Consider the following 19,317-nt stretch of genomic DNA (forward strand, 5'->3'; position numbering starts at 1 on the left):
TCATTCAGGCCCAAAAGTACAAACAGTGAATTGAAGTGAGCAAACCGGGAGGATGTGACTTCATAATCTGAAGCTGTAATTGGACAATTAACCCAAATATGTAAATGGACCAAATTTTATAAAAGTGTGAAAACTCATGAGCAGGAGTCCATCTTGGATAGAGCCACAGCCAGGTTCTTGTAGTGGCCAAGGTGTATCCTTTGAAGGCCTTTTAATAAAAATACCTATTTTATTCCTTTAACCCTGTCTAGCCTCTGTTCCAGTCAGTTCTCTGGTGACCACAAATGGAAAGAAAGGCATCACCATCAGAGTGCTAATTAGCACTAGGTCATGCCAAATTAAAAAGTCTTTGCAAGTTTTAAGTCCCACCTTGTTCCCTGAGCAAGTTTGCTGAAGCAGCAGCAGGCAGCATGCTGTAAATGCCACCAAAAGGCTTAGACAACAGGATGCTTGCACTTGCATCCCAGAGTGTTTGTCTGGAGGGAAGTACACAAAAGAACTCTAATAAAACATGGACATTGAACAGATTGGAATAAAGCATCTGCATTTATATGTGTCAAAATGTAAACATATTTATCTTCATGGTAAAAATACATTAGCCTTCCTGTTATGACTCTTCTACTATAATCAAAGGTTCCATCGAAACTTGTCATTTGATAATCCCAAAAAGAAAGAACAGCATATCCTCTTTACACAGATGGAAGTATCTGAAGCAAGGATGAGCAAAATATCCTCTAAAAATTGGATGACTTCTCAACATCCAGGTTAGTTCCCAGAGAATGGACTATAACTCCAGTCTTCTGACTCATAAATCTTTACATTCAAGTGTGTTTCTCTGTTCTCTTCTTATTAGTTTTCTGTGATATGCTCTTACTGAATTGGAGCTGTAAAGTAGCACAGAGCTTTTCATTTGTATAACCTTTCCCCAAATATAGTACAAAGTTTTGTCAAGAATCCTAACATGTCTTCCACTGAAACAGTCCATTACAACAGTTTTAAATTTGTAATCTGAAAGTCTAAAAATAATTGTTCATCATAAGACAGAAACCAGGCATGATAAATAAAAGAAATTATGAGGTACATGTTCTGTCAGCAATGAAAACAAGCAAGCAAATGGCATGATTTGTCACTATATTGTTGGCACTTCGGTAAATAAGCACTTTAAGAACAATCCCTTAGGGAACAATTACAAAATGTGCCCCAAATTATGAAATGAAGCTCTAATAATGGGCTAAAACTTCTTCAGCCATAGTACACAGTGTAATGAAGTGCAAAAATGGAAAATGTTGCTGATAAAGGGCTTTTATACTTAAGTCCTCTATATTCAATTAAAGAGGCAAAAATAATATACACTAAGGACTAGATTCACTAGAAGGACTAAATGCCTCTTTAGCCAACCATTACCAAGAAAGGGTATTTTGCTGCGGATTCCCTGGAAGAGAAGACTTTTATTTTTGGCTAGGAGAGCATTCCAAGTAAAGGGAAAAGAAAAATTACATGAGAGTTAGACACTTCCAGTTTCCTTCTGACATTGGATGTTTCCCAGATTTGTATTGAGTGTGCTATGAATGCAGTTCTTCAGCAGCAATCCCTTAAAATGGCCTTATCCTGCACCTAGAAATGTGTTAATTTCTAAATGAAAGAGGTTGTCCCAGGGGATATGGAAAACATATGTTAAAATGCAAATGTGAAAGAAACTAAGAAAGGTCAAGAGTGGAAAGAATTTTGTGTACTGTTAGCACAGAAGAGATACCAGGTGCTGAGCACCCAGAAGACAGAATTTAGAAGCAAAGTATGGAACCCTTCTGTTAGGTAGCTAACGAAGAAGAAAGGAGGCAATTATCTAATGAGGGGAACCATGAAAGATGAAGGAATAAACTCAGAAAAGGAATAGACTCAGAGAAAGATAAGACTTAAAAAATACATATGGCATGTAGTATGCAAAAAAATAGAGCCCTTAGAGTGAGAAATGGTAGAATGAAGACAAGATTTAGAGAATGCCTGAAATCCTGCTAGAAAACATACTAACAGACTAACAGTGAGGGAAAATCTGAGCTATAAGGATGGTTTTCTATATTGGAAAGGATGAAGAGATTGTGAGTTTATGATGTTGAGCACTGGAGCAGGCTCCCCAGGGCTCCCCAGGGAAGTGGTCGTGGCACCAGCCTGACAGAGTTCCAAAAGTGTTTGAACAATCCTCTTGTCCACATCATGGGACTCTTGGGAATGGTGCTTTGCAGGGCCAGGAGTTGGACTTGAGGATTTTTGTGAAACACTTCCAACTCAGAATATTCTGTGTCAGTCTGTGCAAACCATGCTGTTTCTGAAGGACTTAGTAATAGGGAGAAATAGTGAGAAAATTTTTTGAGAGAAAGTATGAGGTCAAAGGTGAATTTTTTTAAGAGGAGAGAGAGCACATTTAGGTGACATGATTCTAGGTTATATGTGATATGTGAAGCTATATTTACAGTGTCATGACACATATATAACTATAGCAGACCTAAATCAGCAAAACACCAACAGACTTCTGTCTGGGATTTCATACATGATCAGCTTGGCTTTTGTCTGGAGCAATCGTATTTGAATAGAAAATTACTTTAGTTGTTAAAGAATTATTTCTTTCTATTCTGATATCATTGCTACCATTCTTCTGGATTTTAGTCCTCCCTGGAGGAAAGGAAGAATATAAACAAAACCAACCTAGGGAAAGTTAAGATCTATGTAACTAAGACAGAGCTGTCATGTCAGTAAATAGAAACACACAGTCATAACTACATACAGAATTTCAACATTATGTAAATACATCTGGATAAGCACACAAGGTCAGGCATAATTTGTTTTTCAAGAGGTTGAAGACCTCTGGAAGGAATATAGTGCAGCTAAAAATTTTTAGGGACCACTGCAGATGCTGAAAGCAAGAAAGTAATCAAGACTGTGGGCATATAGGAAATATTTGTCAAATTCATGGTACTCAAAACAGGTACAACCTCTATACTCAAGAAACAAATATGGTGTGAGGACCAGCAGTATAAACTTCCCTAACATTACATCCCTGAGATGTGAGAAATAATGTGGGTGGAAGAAGAGATTCAGACTATTTTTTTCTTTTTCTTTTTTTGTAATCCAAACAAACACTTATCTAAGTAGTAGATCTCACAATTTAGAAATGTGCAATCAGGCAAGTAGACTTAGAATATTAATTTTATAGAGGATCTAACAACTACAATAATGCGTTTAGTGTTTGTTGATTTCAGCCAGATTTGGACTACTGACTCAGACAGGAGAAGATTAATTTGCAACCAAAGTTTTTCAAGTAGTGTAGAACATGAAGACTTAACTGATTATATTTTTCATGACAAAAAACAAGGCAACACTGCTGACAATCAGCTCAATGAAATGATTTTGTATTTCCCAAACTAACAGTTCAGCAGAGTATGCTTATTTTTTAACTCTGCTTAAAATCCAGGGTCTCAAGTGATAATAATTTCAGTTCTGTTTTGCCATATGTTGTGTTTGCATTTTTGGGTACAGCACATCTGTATCATACTGTTCTCAGCTTTAAAATAGTAATAACTGTATTCTTTATGTCAGAGTCATAGTAATTCTTCATGTTTTAATATTTTATTTAGCTTTTCACCTGGAAGATGCTCACTAAGGCATTTAACAAAAAAAATTGCGTCACTATCTTTATGGCAAAGAAAAGCTGGGACCTTAGACCACAGACCTAAATTAATCTTGTTCTTGTCCGTTGTTTTAATTAAATAAATGGGACTTCTGTGTGTATTGTAGACATCTGCAGAGGGTTACACAAGCATTTTTCCAATAAAAGTCTCCTCCACAACTTCATGCACACCAGAGTACACCAGAGACTCTCTTGCATTATACCATCATCTTGCTTCAGTAATTGGTGCCTGTTGACAACTGGGCTCCAACCCCTATTTCCAGTATTGTTGATCAGAATCAGGAAGCTCACTTTGTTCTGTGGATCAAATCAGACCAGCTCAACCCAGCTGCTCTTTCTGTTGCAACATAAAGAGTAGATTCTCCATATTTAAACACACTTTTTACTCCAAGATAGTCCCCCTAAAGTAAGTCAACTGGTTGGACCACATCCATATAACCCAGAATCAATTGTGAAAGTGAGTAGAAGGTATGTAGGCACACACAGCACAGAGACTTTCAGTCTGGGCAAAAGAATCACCTGTTTTTTCTCCCTGGTTTTTCTCACCAAGACAAAAAACCAAAACCAACAACATGCATCTGCCCCCAAAAACTGGAAGCTGTGATGCCAGCTTAGGTTTTCCTGATGGACCTCTTCCCATGTAAGTCGTAAAAAACTTAGAGAAACTGACTCAAAATATACATTTTAAATACAATTTGTAAAAAAAAAACAAAAAAAAAAAACAAAAAAAAAACCCAACAGTCACTACAAATATAAGCAGAAAAAGCAAATCTTTTATCTTCTGCACAACCTTCCATACCTGCTGAGCTCAGCAGGTTTTACTCATCCAGTGAAAGCCAGAGTATGACCCAGATTTATAGCTTTTCACAAAATTTGTAGATATTTCAGACATTTCCCATGTAAGAGATGTTGTTAAAAAACGTAGAGTTGGGCTGAGACTAACTGTTCTCTATGAGAGCAAAGCCTCAGAGTATTAATCCAACAGAGGCTTTCAAGCATTCAGGAACTTGTGGTGGATTTAGGTCTGAATAGTTAAATGAGAATAGAGGATCACACTCTATGCAACTGCTGCAATAAATGATGCTCAACAGAAAACCCCAAATTGTGAACAGGTTTATCCTAAACAGGCAACAAATGAGGAGTAGGTATGAACAATGAGAAGAACGGATCAGCCTCATATTAAAAAAAAGTGAAACAAAGTACATTCCTGAAAAACAAGAAATGTACTAAGAAATCTAGGATATAACACAGAAAACAGTGGTGGTGAAATTATAATCAGTGTTTCTAAAAGAACAATCACTAGAGAGCAATAAACCTTTTTAATCCCCCACTAATTTTCAAAGATCTATGCTCCCTAAGGAAACAGAGATATAAAGCTGCTAACCTTAAGAATATAAAAAACATCAAAAGCATAAAAGGTCACATAAAGTTCCAGAAGAAGCTTGAAGCTTTACCTTCATGTTAGCAAAAGAAAAAATCAGCTTAATTCTTTCATGGTAGTGACTTAGAAAGAAGCTTTTTAAACCGCTTCCTAAAATGTAAAAATGATATTCAAAGACAGGATGTCATTTTCAAAATCAGATTGGAACAGGATTACTTAATTAAAAGAGACAAAGTAAAAATAGGAAATAGTACAGCTGGCGCCTTGGAAAAAAAAGGGTGGGATGTGAAGCACGTCAGTAAATGTTTAAAAAAAAGAAAAAAGAAAGAAAGAGACAAAAAAGTTCTCAGTAGATGTGGACATCAAAAAAGCATAAATGTGGGGATTTGGAAAATAATTTCTTAAAGACATGTGGGCTATAATTTTAACAGCGGAAATTGCATTAAGCATAGACAGAAAGAAAGAAAGAAAAGGCTTGTTATCAAATATTAGCTTTGAAGTATGGAGCAGTGACAAAGGTACTGTAGTGGATGAAAGCCAGCAATATTCAAGGCTTAATAATTCAGTGTTTCTCTCCGAGGCACTCTCTAAAGCTGTATCAATCAAAACAAAAATGCATTTAGAATTAGGGTACATATCCAGAGCAAAAGACCATGAAAGCAGTCTGAATATAGAAAAGCTGGAGAACCTCCTGTCCAATTCATTTAAACAGAAGCTCTCATTAAATGTTTGCTGAATGTGTGCAACTAAGCTTATGGGCAGTGTAAGATGACAATATGTAGTCTTTGTTATTTTTTTATTTTATTTTTCCTAATGGACCAGGAGATGGAAAAAAATAAGATCTTAACATTCAAATAAAAGAACTGCAGTGTATAATATTGAAGGTTTCACTGAGTTCAGTAGGACCTGTGGGACTTAATTGCAAGGCAGTGAAGGTGTAAAGTGCTCAGAATTCCACTTTTTTTTTTTCTCATTTTATTGGGAAAAAGTATTTTTATTTCTTAGCTCAGAGCAGCATAGTGTAGATGATGATGCCTCATCAGACTGTCCCGAGTCACAAGGCACTGGGAATCTTGCAGCTGGACTTCAGGCGGTCTCACACTAATAATTTCCTCTTCCAAAACATTTTAAAAGCAAGAACAAAGCACTCCCATTACACTTCCTAGGCTAATTTTTGCATAGCTACTGAATAAGAACAGACAGAAAAGAATATTTTTTCCAAGCCCGAGTCGATAATTACATTTCTAATGAATGCTTGCGAATGCTGAAAATTTCTGAAAATATAGCACTTTGTCCTAAATAACAAACTGTTCAACCAAGAATTTTCCATACATGAAACTCTTTCCTGTCCATCCTGCATCCAAAAAGACCATAACTTTCTTCCTCTTCCTGTCTGCTCTTTGTTTATTCTCTGCCTACTTCCTGCTTTTACACCCTTTATCCTCTACTCTTTTTTTATTTCTTCTTCTAAAGTGCTGTTCTTGGTGGAAGTCTGTTCAGGCATCCTCCAAAGTATACCCTGCTCTGCTGAACACAGCCACTGATGGTAGCAATTCCTTTTGTTTTCTATCTTTTCTCCATCAGAGTAAAAAATATGACAAGAATCTTAGCAAACAGGTGGTTGTTCTACTCCTCAGAGCATTTTGTGACATGCCAATTTGATCACAGAAGCACATGAAATGAACACACAAATTTAGGAAAATTTACACTGCGTCCCTATCCCAAAACAAAAGACTGAAGAGATAAAACTTCTTTCTTTTCACAGCATGTTGACATGGTCCAGGTTCCTGTTTGCCAGCAGGATGGAAAATAGAGCTATACAGGGAAAGATTTGAACAAAAGAAGCTGAGGTCAAACCTTGTCCAATGTCAAGGACCTCAAACTTAAAAAGAGATGTAGCTCCATGCAGTCCAAACAGAAAGAGAATGACATTAAAATCCTATACTTGAAAAGAAAAACCAAAATCCAGTTTAATAGTATATTTTTTTTTTATGGACTGTCTTCCAGTTCACTTTTATTTTTAGGAAGTTGGTGTCTTACCAGTCACTGGAGCTGGACTTGCACACAGTTAGTTACCACATACCTAATTCAAGTCATTCTAAGGAGATTTTGGTGGGACATGTCCCAAGTTTGCAGAGATTATTGTTTCATAAATAATTTAAAATTACACAAGAAGCAGCTCATCTGTACAAATTGAAAGTTTCCACCAAATACCTTGTTATTACTTTCCTTATGTTCATTTCAGCTCTTTAATTAGGCATTTTGTTCCCTTCCCTTCTCTCCCTTTCAGTAATTATCTCAACACTTAGGGCAGATTACAAAGATGTCTATACAGACAGCCCACCATCAAACCCTGCGAGCTGCCTCTTCAAGCCTTGCAATCAGATCCATTACACTCATTTAATTAGAGCTGGAAAGTAGAAATTCAGCCCTATCTGGAAATCTGGACCAGAGCTCTACAGCTAAGACCTTGGGCTCTGTAGCTACAAGGGAGAGGCAATTGCAGAGTCACTGATGGTCAGACTGACTGCATACCCTGCAACAGGCTGGTGGAGCTGACTCCTTGCTTACATGAAAGGATGCTGCCTGCTCATGCTGGTTAGCAGCAACTTGTCTCTGAGAAAGGCCAGCTTACCTGCCTTACAGATTCTGCTGAAATGGTAACAGGGCAGTAATACCTCATTCTGGGCAGGCACCCACCTTTCCAGTTCTGAATTCTTAAATTCTTGGATTTCTGGTTTATGGTGAACATCTGATTCCATCAGTTCTCAGCTGTAAAGCAAAAGGTCCACACAACTGATTCAGCAAAGGCCAATACTTTTACAGAATCAAACTGAAATTAACGTAAAAAGAGTGCAATGTTTTTTGCATGTAAGGAAAAGACAAAAGAAAAAAAAGGCTGCTGGATCAAAGAGAAACCACCTAAGGACAGCACACCTAAAAAAACCCAACCCTTTTCAGCTGGGTTTGCTGAAACAGAGTTCTAAAGTTTGGAAGAAGGATGGCCCAGAAATAGTGTGAGAAGGTGCCAGGCCATTGCTGTCAGTTATGAGAGAATAAACAATACTGCTACAAGTTCAAAACATAGGCATATTGAGGAATGCTCCAGGTAATTAAACTGGAGCAGGTCGGCATGTTATAGTCTCCAACTACTGCAGCTCTTCCCTCTGTCTAAATAAAAATATTTTTTCTGAAGTATAGTTGATCATTATTTTTAAAGTTAATGCAGTAGAAACTAGAGTTTTGGGGCTTTTTTGTTGTTTTGTTTTTTGGGTTTTTTTACATCTGATTGGTAACTTTTATAAATTTTGTTCTGTTACCTTTTAATACAGCGGTTTAGAATTTTTTTGTGAATACATAATTTATATTCAGATGGTCATGTTTAAATAATACTTTCAGTTCTTAACACATATTCTCAAGACAATCAGTTGTCTTATATTTTAGAGAAATTGCTAATTCTGTTGGAATGTTTGACTATCTAATACATGCAACAGGCAAACTTGCTTTAACAGCTTAGTCTTTTTGGGGAAATATGTAGTGCAATCCCTGTATGCAAATCCACTTGCAGAAGCAGCATCAGCTGTCACACTTCCTGAAGCTGTCGTGATGACTGATGATAGAAGACAATGGGTAAAAGTCAGAGCCACTTTTCTCACCCTTGTTAAACTTTCTCTTCAGCAGCATGTGGCACTGCAGGTAATGAGTTCTATCTGTGTGTCACCAGCCTCAGTTACAGAGAAAAAGCACTCAGATGTTGGAGGTAAAAGCTGACTTCAGAGAAGCCAAAATTTGCAGCTAAAAATAAGCCTTTGTATTCAGAGTTCTGCAGAATTCCCAGATATTCCAGTTACTTTTCTGTGTTTGGTACTCAGAAAAAGCTTTTTGCAATAGTGTTATTAAATGATCCAGTTAACTGGGGAAACTAAATCCTGATGACTAACAATCAGTAATAATTTTGAACAAGGGGATGGGGTTTTTATATGATAATAAAAGAATTCTTGAATTCATGAGTACAAAAAGTAAGAAATTACCTTAAACTATTAATATTTTTCTACAACAAATATTTAGTATTAAAATTATGAAAGAAGGTAATAGACAACTTCCATAATGATGGATTTTAGACACTATTTTGGAGATAAAATCCTACAGCAACCCAGCCCCTGAAATAGCTAAAACAAACTGGTCAGTAAAATTAATTCATCTAAATATTGGGAACTGTATTAGGTAACAACTGTGTGCATTAATGCACATCTTCTGAATTAACGTAGTAGAACCATCTCAAAATGAAACGATGATCACCTTTCACACATTAGCATTTTGGCAATTCCCATTGCATCCTTTCCTATGAGGTAAAGCAATTGTAATGTCAATCAAAGCAAACTTTCCCATCATATGCTGTAAGACACAAATCATCATAACAGAATATCTACATATATCTATTCAACACCTGTAGCAGTGTCTTTTCACTGTATTTTTTTTTTCCTTTTTCCTAGTTTTTCAAACTAGGAGAGATTTTGAGCTCACACTTAGACTTGCAATTAAATGTGCCAAAATCTAGTAAACTATGGGTTGTCCAATCCAGTAAACTATTTTTTTGTCCAATTCCATGTTATTTTCTCCTGCTAATAAAAAGTTTATTTAAAGCCTGTTTCATAGATTTTATTTTTTACCCAGTGTGCAGCTAAAAAAGAGTAGGCTAAATAAGCCAGTCTTCAGACACATAGAAGCACATGCCAGGAGCTTGCCTTTTTCAGTCACATTTCACTCCCTTTCTTCCAGCAGAACTCTCATTCACTTGAAATTGAAATTTTGACTAAGGACTAGAATATTTGATCTTGTATGTCAAATGGTGGAATAAAGGATGCTGATTTCCCTGACATTTCAACAGCTTTAGCTGTACCTATGCTGATGTTCTCCATTATCACCAAGCTATATTTTTTCCCCATAATTTTTTTCTTACCAGGATTTTATGACTGTTAATTTTTGATCAGGCTGGCATAACAGAATTCTCATGCATTATCAACTATGTTGAATATTCTGATAACTTTCAGAAGCCTAATTTTTCATGTTCAACAGGATCTGAGGTCTTTCTAAAATAACCAAGTAGTCATTGAAACTTTTAACATTATACATTCTGTGGCAAGGAGAGTCCACAAATTCAGTTCTCTGATCAATAGTTACAGGATAAAAAATCCCTATAGCTTATTTTATCAAAGTGCTTACTTAGGTAGCTTTAGAAAAACCTGATAAGTCACTGGATACAGGAGTAGCGTTCCAAATATTTAAAATATAATAATAGCAACTCTAGATATAAATTTTAATAACATCTGCTTTAAGGGGATAATATGTCAGACTTTAGAATGTATGATGTTCAGATGCTGTTCCAGAGGGTTTCCAAAATACTCATTTTCACAGCCCAAGTAACTCAGAAATTGTGGGGTTTGCTATTTCTTAGCATGTTAATAATACTTACACCACAGCCAATCTTGTCTTGCATGAAAAAAAAAATACCTGCTGTGTTAGCATATATCTAGCTGCTAACAAATCAGTTAAACCTAACTTGTATAAATTATGTCTCACTTTAGCTATAAATGTCATCTATGAGCACAGTGAATTTATCCAACCTGATGTAACTGACTGCACATGTTTCTAAGAAAGGAATAATTTCAATTTCTTCAATTACTATGAAACATTATCATTGAAGATCTTACCCTGAAAGCTGGGATTTTTTTCAGAAATGTTTGAGCAAGCAACATCTTTTCCAGTATTTCTTCTTTTATCATGGTCAACACATCTCTTCTTATCAGCACTGAAACACATAGCTTAAAAACACATACACGCAGATAACACTTTGCTCAATATTTTTCCTGTGTTGATAAGAAAAGGAAGCAATTTTACTGGGATTTAGATACATTTTGGAAAGGCCATAAAAAACCTCTTCATATGTAATAAGACTGTGAAAATAGCACTGCCAAGAGTGTACTTTATGAATATGGACAGCCACACCAGGGATTAAGAGTGTCTCCTTCTGTCTTCTTCAGTTTGGAGCTTCTGTTTTAAAAAACAACGTTCCACTGTTAAAACCATATGGGTAAAATCAGACAGTCACAGGCTTTACAGCCTCACCTTTTGCATCTATTAAGTAGACACCCCACAGAAGACTTAGAAAGCCTCATTTTATCACAGCATTTGAACAATTTTTGAAGCTTTAAATGCTCAACCATACCTTGTTGATGTCTGATTGAGACCTTCATTTCAGCAGGTTTATATTTTTTATTTTTATTTTACCTTTTGGGTGGAAATTGATTCCCATCTATGTTTGGGAAATTTTCCCATCTCAGATTTGAATTTTCAACAAATCCTTATCCTTCTCTGAGAGTGAAGATGAAGAAAGCCAAGAGTCTTCATAGCCTAAATTATTCCTAATAATTTTTCTACAGAGGAGATTGAGTGGATCAAAAGAAGCTAAAAATTTTCAATCTTTCAGAATAATGTGCTATTTTCTGGTCTAACAAAAAGGCTTGGTCAAAGCACAAATTTACAGTTTGTATAATCACTATAGGAATTGTAGCTGAGACAGTGTTAATTTACTACTGATTCAACTTGATCTGATGCCACAGTTATAGTATCCATTTTACCAATAAGGTCTCTTGGTTTATTTTGGTATATTTTTGCAATGTTTATGTCAAAACAGTATATACAAATATGAGTGATCCTGTTTTTATTACTATCTCTCTCCATTGTAAAAGAAACATTAATTTAAACATTTATGTTTCAAAAATACCTCAGTGTCTGCATGTGTATATATCTCTTGAGACCAGGCCACTTGTGATTCTCCTGTATTTCGAGTTGATCATTACTGAGCCCTGTAGGTACTAGAGCAATTATGCAACATGAAGTTTATGTATAAACACTTGTCCTTTAAAACCCCCTATTGGCTATTCCAAATTAATTTCCATCAACAATATATCAGGGAATGATTTCTGCTAAATACTATAATGAACAAAAAGTATTCTATTGTGGCTTTTTACTTTTGTAGTCTATTTCACTGGTATCTTTCCATTTCACATCAGTCTTTCTTGACTTTCAGGAAGTTATCATATAAAAACCCCATCCCCTTGTTCAAAAAGCTTTGAAAACACTTCATTTATATTTTTGTGTCTGATAACATATCTATGTCTTATTGACTAAAACTGTCTTCTTTGTAAAGAGTAAGAATAATTAAATGTCTGTTTATTTTCAGATAATAACTCTCATTGCGCTCAACTCATCCCCTATTAAGAAGGCAGTAAATATGGCTATGTTCTAAAAATAGCAACAAAATTTCAGAGCCTCTGAATAATAGTCTATTTTTCTTCCATAGACAAAAATCTGAAATCAGTAGAAAACTATGTAGAAAGCTGGATATTTTTCAGTTTATTATTGCTCAATGGTTGATATTCATTTTTTTGTGCTTGTAATTCAAACTCCTTATAAGTATGTTTAAAAGATGAGCTTAGAATAAAATTTGATATTAAAACAAGAGAGTGCTATGTTAGAATAACACATTTATCAATGTTCACTCATGTTCATTTTTGGACTTGGTTAAATCATACTAAGATCTTTTAAATTGGGGAATTTTTCTAAATTACTGTGTAATTCATTCTCAACCCCCTTTGATAATGATCTGTAAAAAATTAGTAACAAATCTAATATATTTAAGAGTGAAGACAAATAAATGGACTAGTGACTGGGCTGTCATCCATAACCTAGTGACTGTGGAGCACGAAATAAATATGGAATAGATATGTTTAAGATTTCTTCTCTATGCTAGACATATAGTATAAATGCAATATATTTATAAATATATCATATTCCCATATAAATGTATAAAACCTATAAAAATATACTTTCTCTAAGTGAACATCCAAATCACAGAGCTAATGATAATTCTGTATCATGTGTCCATCATATCATAAAATGAGACAGAAAAAAAAATGTAAATCTTTATCCATGTGGTTCAAGTTTCACAACTATTTCTAGCTCAAAGAAAAAAAAAAAAGAAAAACTGACAGAAACTGTAAAATGTGGGGAAAAACATATACTTTAAAAATGTAAGTATGCTTTATGTCAATCTATCTGCACTTAAGAAGCATAGTAGAGTTTCATACATTTAAATTGAAATGAGAATTGATACAAAACTGTTCTCTTGGTTAAGATAGAAATAAACCTTTGAAGACTGAGACAAAAAATATTGTTGAGTACTTCAGTCTTCCTCTCAGTTTTTGCTACCAGTTTTCTAGCCTTGTTTATTGGGGGAGGAGGAAGTTACGCCTTCTTTAATATTTTTTTTCTGGTTAATATATCTGTCCAAGTTAGTTTTGTCAAAGCCCTTCTTGTTATTTGTTGCATCCCTTACTAAGTTTAGTTCCAGCTTCACTTTGGTCTTCCTCACACTTTCCCTATATAAGTGAACTTCATCCCATACTCTTCCCAGGTTACCTGTCCTTGCTTCCACTGCCTATGCATTTGCTTCTTTCCCTTTCGTTTGACCAGCAGGTTCTTACTCAGCCACAGCTATCTCTTGCTATCCTTGCCCAATTTCTTGCTCCTGGAGATTTCTAACTCTTGCACTCCACAGCATCTTCCTTAAAGATCTGCCAGCTCTGCTTTCTCTCTTGTCCCTGACAGCAGTCTCCCAGGAAAGCCCTCTGACTACTTCCCTGAAGGGGTAGAAGTTTTCTTTCCTAAAGTTTAGGGGCCTGACTTTATTCCTTCCCTGGCCATATCCCTCATTTCTGCAAAGTCCAGTGGGTGATCACTGCAGCACAGGCTGACTCTGGTCTAGGTGACCTCAATTAATTTGTCTACATTGTTGGCCATCAGTTCCAGTATTGCATCCCCACTGGTAGTACTGTCTATTACATCACTTAGGAAGCCATCCTCCCTGCATTCCAGGAGTTTCTTGGGTTGCCTACAGCTTGCTATGCCTCTTTCCCAGCAGATTCTGGGGTGGTTGAGTCCCCCAGCTGTACAAGATGCTGTGAGTCAAAAAGTTCTCCTTGATTGGGGCCTGTAATAGACACCAACCATGAGTTTCCCTTTGTGGCCTCAGTCTCTGATTCTTACCCACAGGCCTTCAGCTGGCTCAGGGCTGTTCTTCAGCTGCAGGTCTTCATACTCAATCCACCTCTTGAGGTACAGGGCAACATCTCTGTCCCTCATTCCTGCCCTGCCTCATCTGAACAGCCGGTAGCCCTTGATAGCCACATCCCAGTCATGGGATTCATCCTCCGTGACTGAGTATCATTTGGACATGTCCACAGTTAAATTCTTCCTCTTAATGTCTACTGCATAGACATGTGTCTCTGATGTGAGACACACTGTACATATTTATTGCTGAGAAGAAAATCCAATCATTTAATAAAAACTCATTAACCAACAATCTATTATAAGTCAAATAGATGAAATTAAATTATCAAGTCTTAAGACCAGGTGTTCTAGTAATGTATATAGCTGATTGTTAATCACTTATTTTAGATTTAACAGTTGACTGATTTTTTCAAAATTAATATATACCAATTCTTAAGATAACACAGCTGCAACTGTTATTAGTAGAAGCTAAGGAAACAAATAAGCATTTGTGTTCTATAATTTTCTTTAGTGTTATGTCCTGTTAGCTGAATATAAGAATATAAATACTGAGGCAGTATTTGTCAGTATCTTCTTATCATTCACCCTTCCTCCCCACATGACCTAACTTCCAGGTTCATACCACAGCTGTCTTTCTTGAGGGTTGTACAAGCAATTGATTTTTCAGTTGACAAAAGAAGTGGCATTTGTCCCAACAAGAATGGCGGTAATACTTTGGAAATATGCATTCAGTTTTCCTCCCACTGAGAGAGAAGCACATAAAAATATTCTACACTCTTTCCATACGTGAGAGGGCAGAATCTAGACAATATCTTCATGGATACAGAAAATGGGGAACAAATGCAGATCATCTTTACTAATTAGTAGGAAAAAAAAATTCTACTTCCCTGTCTGTCCTTGAGCTTCTCTTGTCTTTGTCTATTTGCTTCTTTTGTATGTAGAACTTCTGGTTCTGTCAGATCATGAACATTTAAGCTGTCTCACTGTACAGCCTACTGCATTTTAAATCTTAATAGGTGCATTGGTTTAAAAGTTTAAATTCTTAAAAAAAAAACCCGTTACAGTGAATGTTCCAAAATTCTAAGCATTGTTTTTTTTCAGATTTGAGTCTTCACCTTGTAAGACTTTACAGGGGCACTAACACAAATACCATGAAGTTTTGGGAACCTGGGACTAGAATACTGATTCAGGCCACGTGTGGTGGCCTCAGTTTAACTATTTTAGATTTAAAATGCATGTGACCTCAGAATGTGACTCAAAAGCATTTATAAATAGATATCAAAATAAAGCTTACCTATCCCTATCTCACTGGTATGATAGAACATGGAAATAATATAAAAGCAATAAAGCAGAACATTTATGGGCATCATCTTCAATTATATTCTGAAAGATTTCTGGATTGTACAGTGCATAAATTCACAGCTTCTATGTAGAGGTCTTTTATTTTTTTCATTGTGTGTGTGTGCATGTGGTATATCCTTATAATTAAAAAAAATAAAGGCTTATGATTTGCCTTGAAACTATGAATAGCATCTGGGATAACTCATTTCAAACCCATTTGTTTGCCCTTGCAATATAGAGAGACATTGAATTTCAGAAAGAAATAGGGAACATTGTAAAATGTTTGGCAGTCTTCACTAGAAGAATAGTTTTTCTAGAGTCTATCTCTCATCTGTAACGCATGCTTAGATTTCATGTCTGTCAACTTCAGGAGGTAAAAGGGATGTGGAAGAGAATCATATGGTCCTCGTGTTTTCTTGGGAAGTTTGAGCATACAGATTAACTAGGTGTGCCCTATATCCCATATTGACTCTGCTCAACTAAATGAAAGAGTTCTTTCAATTCCTTCCTTTTTTCTTTTTTCTTTTTTCTTTTCTTTTCTTTTCTTTTCTTTTCTTTTCTTTTCTTTTCTTTTCTTTTCTTTTCTTTTCTTTTTCTTTTCTCTTGTCTTGTCTCTTGTTTCTTTTCTCAGTCTCTTGTTCCATGAAATTATGAACCTAGAGAATAATTACATTACTTAATCCAAAACCTAGATAAAAGGACAGGTCAAATGTAAACATAAATATGTGTGTGTTTGTACGTATGTAAATCACCAAGGAATACTTGCATATTTTTATTAACTGTAGAGATTAACCATTTGGTCCATTTCTTGACGATGAGTAGTATGAAATTCTGCAGTATTCACTATTATATAATAGTCTTATTCATCTAAGTGTCATTTAGTTCTCAGTTAAATCCATGTGTATTTTTTTCCCCAGCTCACAAACTGCAAGGAGAATTCCCCAGTTCATCCTCAGAACCTCCTTCTGGACATTGAAATGGGGGGGACTGAAGACAATGTCAGTTAAGATTCAGTCTGCTTTTTTTGAGCTAAAAAAATGCAGCCTTTGCATTGCAGAACTCTTTGACAAGGTTTAAAAATATACTTCTGAACAGAAGTTGTGCTATCCCCCTGCTTATATGCCCAATTGTGCTGTAATATAATGCACTTTAACAAAATTTGCAGAAATGTTCTACAAGTGCATGTCGGAAAATTCAAACAGACTGGCTCTGCCATCTGCTACTTCTGATAAGAGACTCATCTGTCTGTTGAGCAGGTAGTGGAGAGACTCACTGAAGAAAAGAGAAGATAATGAAACACTGAAAACATGCTGTATTTCACATTTACTTGTGGACACGCATCACCTAATTGGGGGTCAAACCAATGTTGTGAAGTATTTAGAATGCATTGTGGATTCAATTTGAATTAACTAACTATGAATATATGCAGAACATTACAGAGTAAACCTATTGATGTAATTTGGCCACTGAACTCAACTCCATCTCTGTTTCAGTGACAAGACTAACAAGAGCAGGGGTAACTGTGAAGGGACACTTATCTCTACTGTGACATTCATAGCACAATACCAAATACCTCAGCCTGCTGGGGGCACACAGAAAGCAGCATAAAGATTAGCTCCATAATTAAAGTAAGTCTGAGTAAGGACAGAGTGCAGTTGCAGTGTTCTAGATGAAAACAGGCGTGACTCATTCCCTTTTTTTTTTCCCCAGTACCAACAGGAAAGTACTACAGATCTGAGCTATTTTAGAACACAATTTTATTTTCCTTTTAAATTTGATACATGTGCCAAGGCATTAAAGCTTGACTTTTAGTCAAGCCTGGCTTGATGATTGCATCCTTTGTAGGCATGGTTTCCATCCCATGCACAAAACTCTGAAATGCAGCTAGCTTAATAAACCCTTAATGCTCTTGCACCCTTTATTTTCTTTCATGTTGCCAGACAGACAGTCCTTCCAAAAGCTAATGACATTAATGACATCTGTTGGCTGCTGTAGGATAGCAGCCCACCATTAACATCTGTTGCTCTGTGACAAGGTTAACTCTGAAAAAAATTGTGAAAAAAGTAGTTTAAATGTACCATTGTTGGTGACACCTGAAGAGGCCATGGTCATGATAAAGAAATAAGATTAAAAAGAAGAATCTAAGGCAGATTATAAAGATGTTTAGGATGGTTGTGTTTTTAATACCATCCCAAGAGAGGATAGGCAGAAAGCCTCACAACGATCAGGAGAGGCTGAAAAAGGATCTGCCACTGAGGAAAATGAGAACCAAAAGATAGGAACTGTGATTAGCTCCAGGTGTGGATCCTTAAGGGGAAAGATGAACTGTAGAGGAACAACTCTGAGTGGGATAGAACTAACCTTTTATTTTAAGTGCCTGGAATAGAGAGAAAGCCCACATACAAGGCAATGTGTTCTTCAGTGGTGTAGGACTCTGTTCAGGATGAAAGGCACAAGGCCTGGTAAAGGGTAGACTTGAGGGAGATTTGACTGAATGTTAGATACTCTCCCACATGAGGTAAGTAATGCCAAAGGGACTACTCTGAAATGGCAAATAGTAGAAATATAGCAAGAAAGAACTCTAGGGTAGTGAGACTTACCAAAAGACTAGTCAGGAAAGCTTATTTTTGACAGTTCTCAATAAAACCCTTCCATCTGATTTTCATTCTCTCTTGTCCTCTCTTTCTCAGTGAAGTGAATCAAGAAGTACCTCTCTCCAGGCTGGATGAAATATTTATGTAGATCTTCCTTTTGCCTGACATATTCTGTCACCAACTCCCACAAGAGGATTTCTAGTGTTCATCTCTTACACTGACCTGGCTGTGCACTGTTTCTAGATGTTCCTAGGTTTCACAGGCTTATCTGAACATTTTGTGTCATTTTGTGAAATGTACAGACCCCTTAGACCTCACCCCAGCTATATAAATGTGAAGAATTTTTTCAAATCTGCCATGGTAAGTTAAAAATAGGGGTTCTAACACAGCAAATATTACTAATTAAATTTATTTCAATAGATAAAATATCCAAATGTTGGGGATACAAGCCATTTGTGATTAAAACTAAATGACATTTGCTTCACTACATAGTACTTTGGAATGTTAGTCACTATAGTCTTATCTGACTGATTTCCTTTCAGTGTGTGTTAAAAATTTAGGAATACAGATATTAAATTAGTGTCTGTCTTAATACTTTGGAAGAATAATGTTAAATCAATGCAGCAAAGTAATCTTAAAATACAGATAAACACAGTGGAAGACTTGTAGGAGCAAATAAAGTTTGAAAGACATTTATGTTGCTTTTCTGTATCCTAGTGAATCTTTAAGGAATTTCATTAGGAAATCTGATCTATTTTTGGAACTAGTTAGTTAACTTTAGAGCAATATAGTCTGGTTACTCAAGAAAAAGTGTTTTGCACAGTAGGTAAGAACCAGTATGAGAAAATATTGCAATTCGTAGTGAATTCTTAGTTTTATCACTGCCTAAAATTCCATCCATGAATCACCATTAATCTTTCATGAACACCATTGAAGCCAAAACCTTACAAATAACAGGGAACAAAATGCCTGTTGCGTTTCCGTAAAACTCTAATCCATGTTAAGGCAAGGCACAATGGAGAAAGAAGCACACGCTCATAGGTAAAGTACATATTTTCTTAGTAGACTGAAATAATAATGGTGAAAGAAAGCTCCTGACAAAATACAATTTAATAGAATCATAGAATGGTTTGCTTTGGAAGAGAACCTTGAAGATCATCTTCTTCCGTGGGCAGGGACACCTTTCA

Source organism: Agelaius tricolor, unplaced genomic scaffold (genome assembly GCF_023055355.1).
Source record: "Agelaius tricolor isolate 1412-34295 unplaced genomic scaffold, bAgeTri1.0.p SCAF_2, whole genome shotgun sequence".
Lineage (NCBI taxonomy): Eukaryota > Metazoa > Chordata > Aves > Passeriformes > Icteridae > Agelaius > Agelaius tricolor.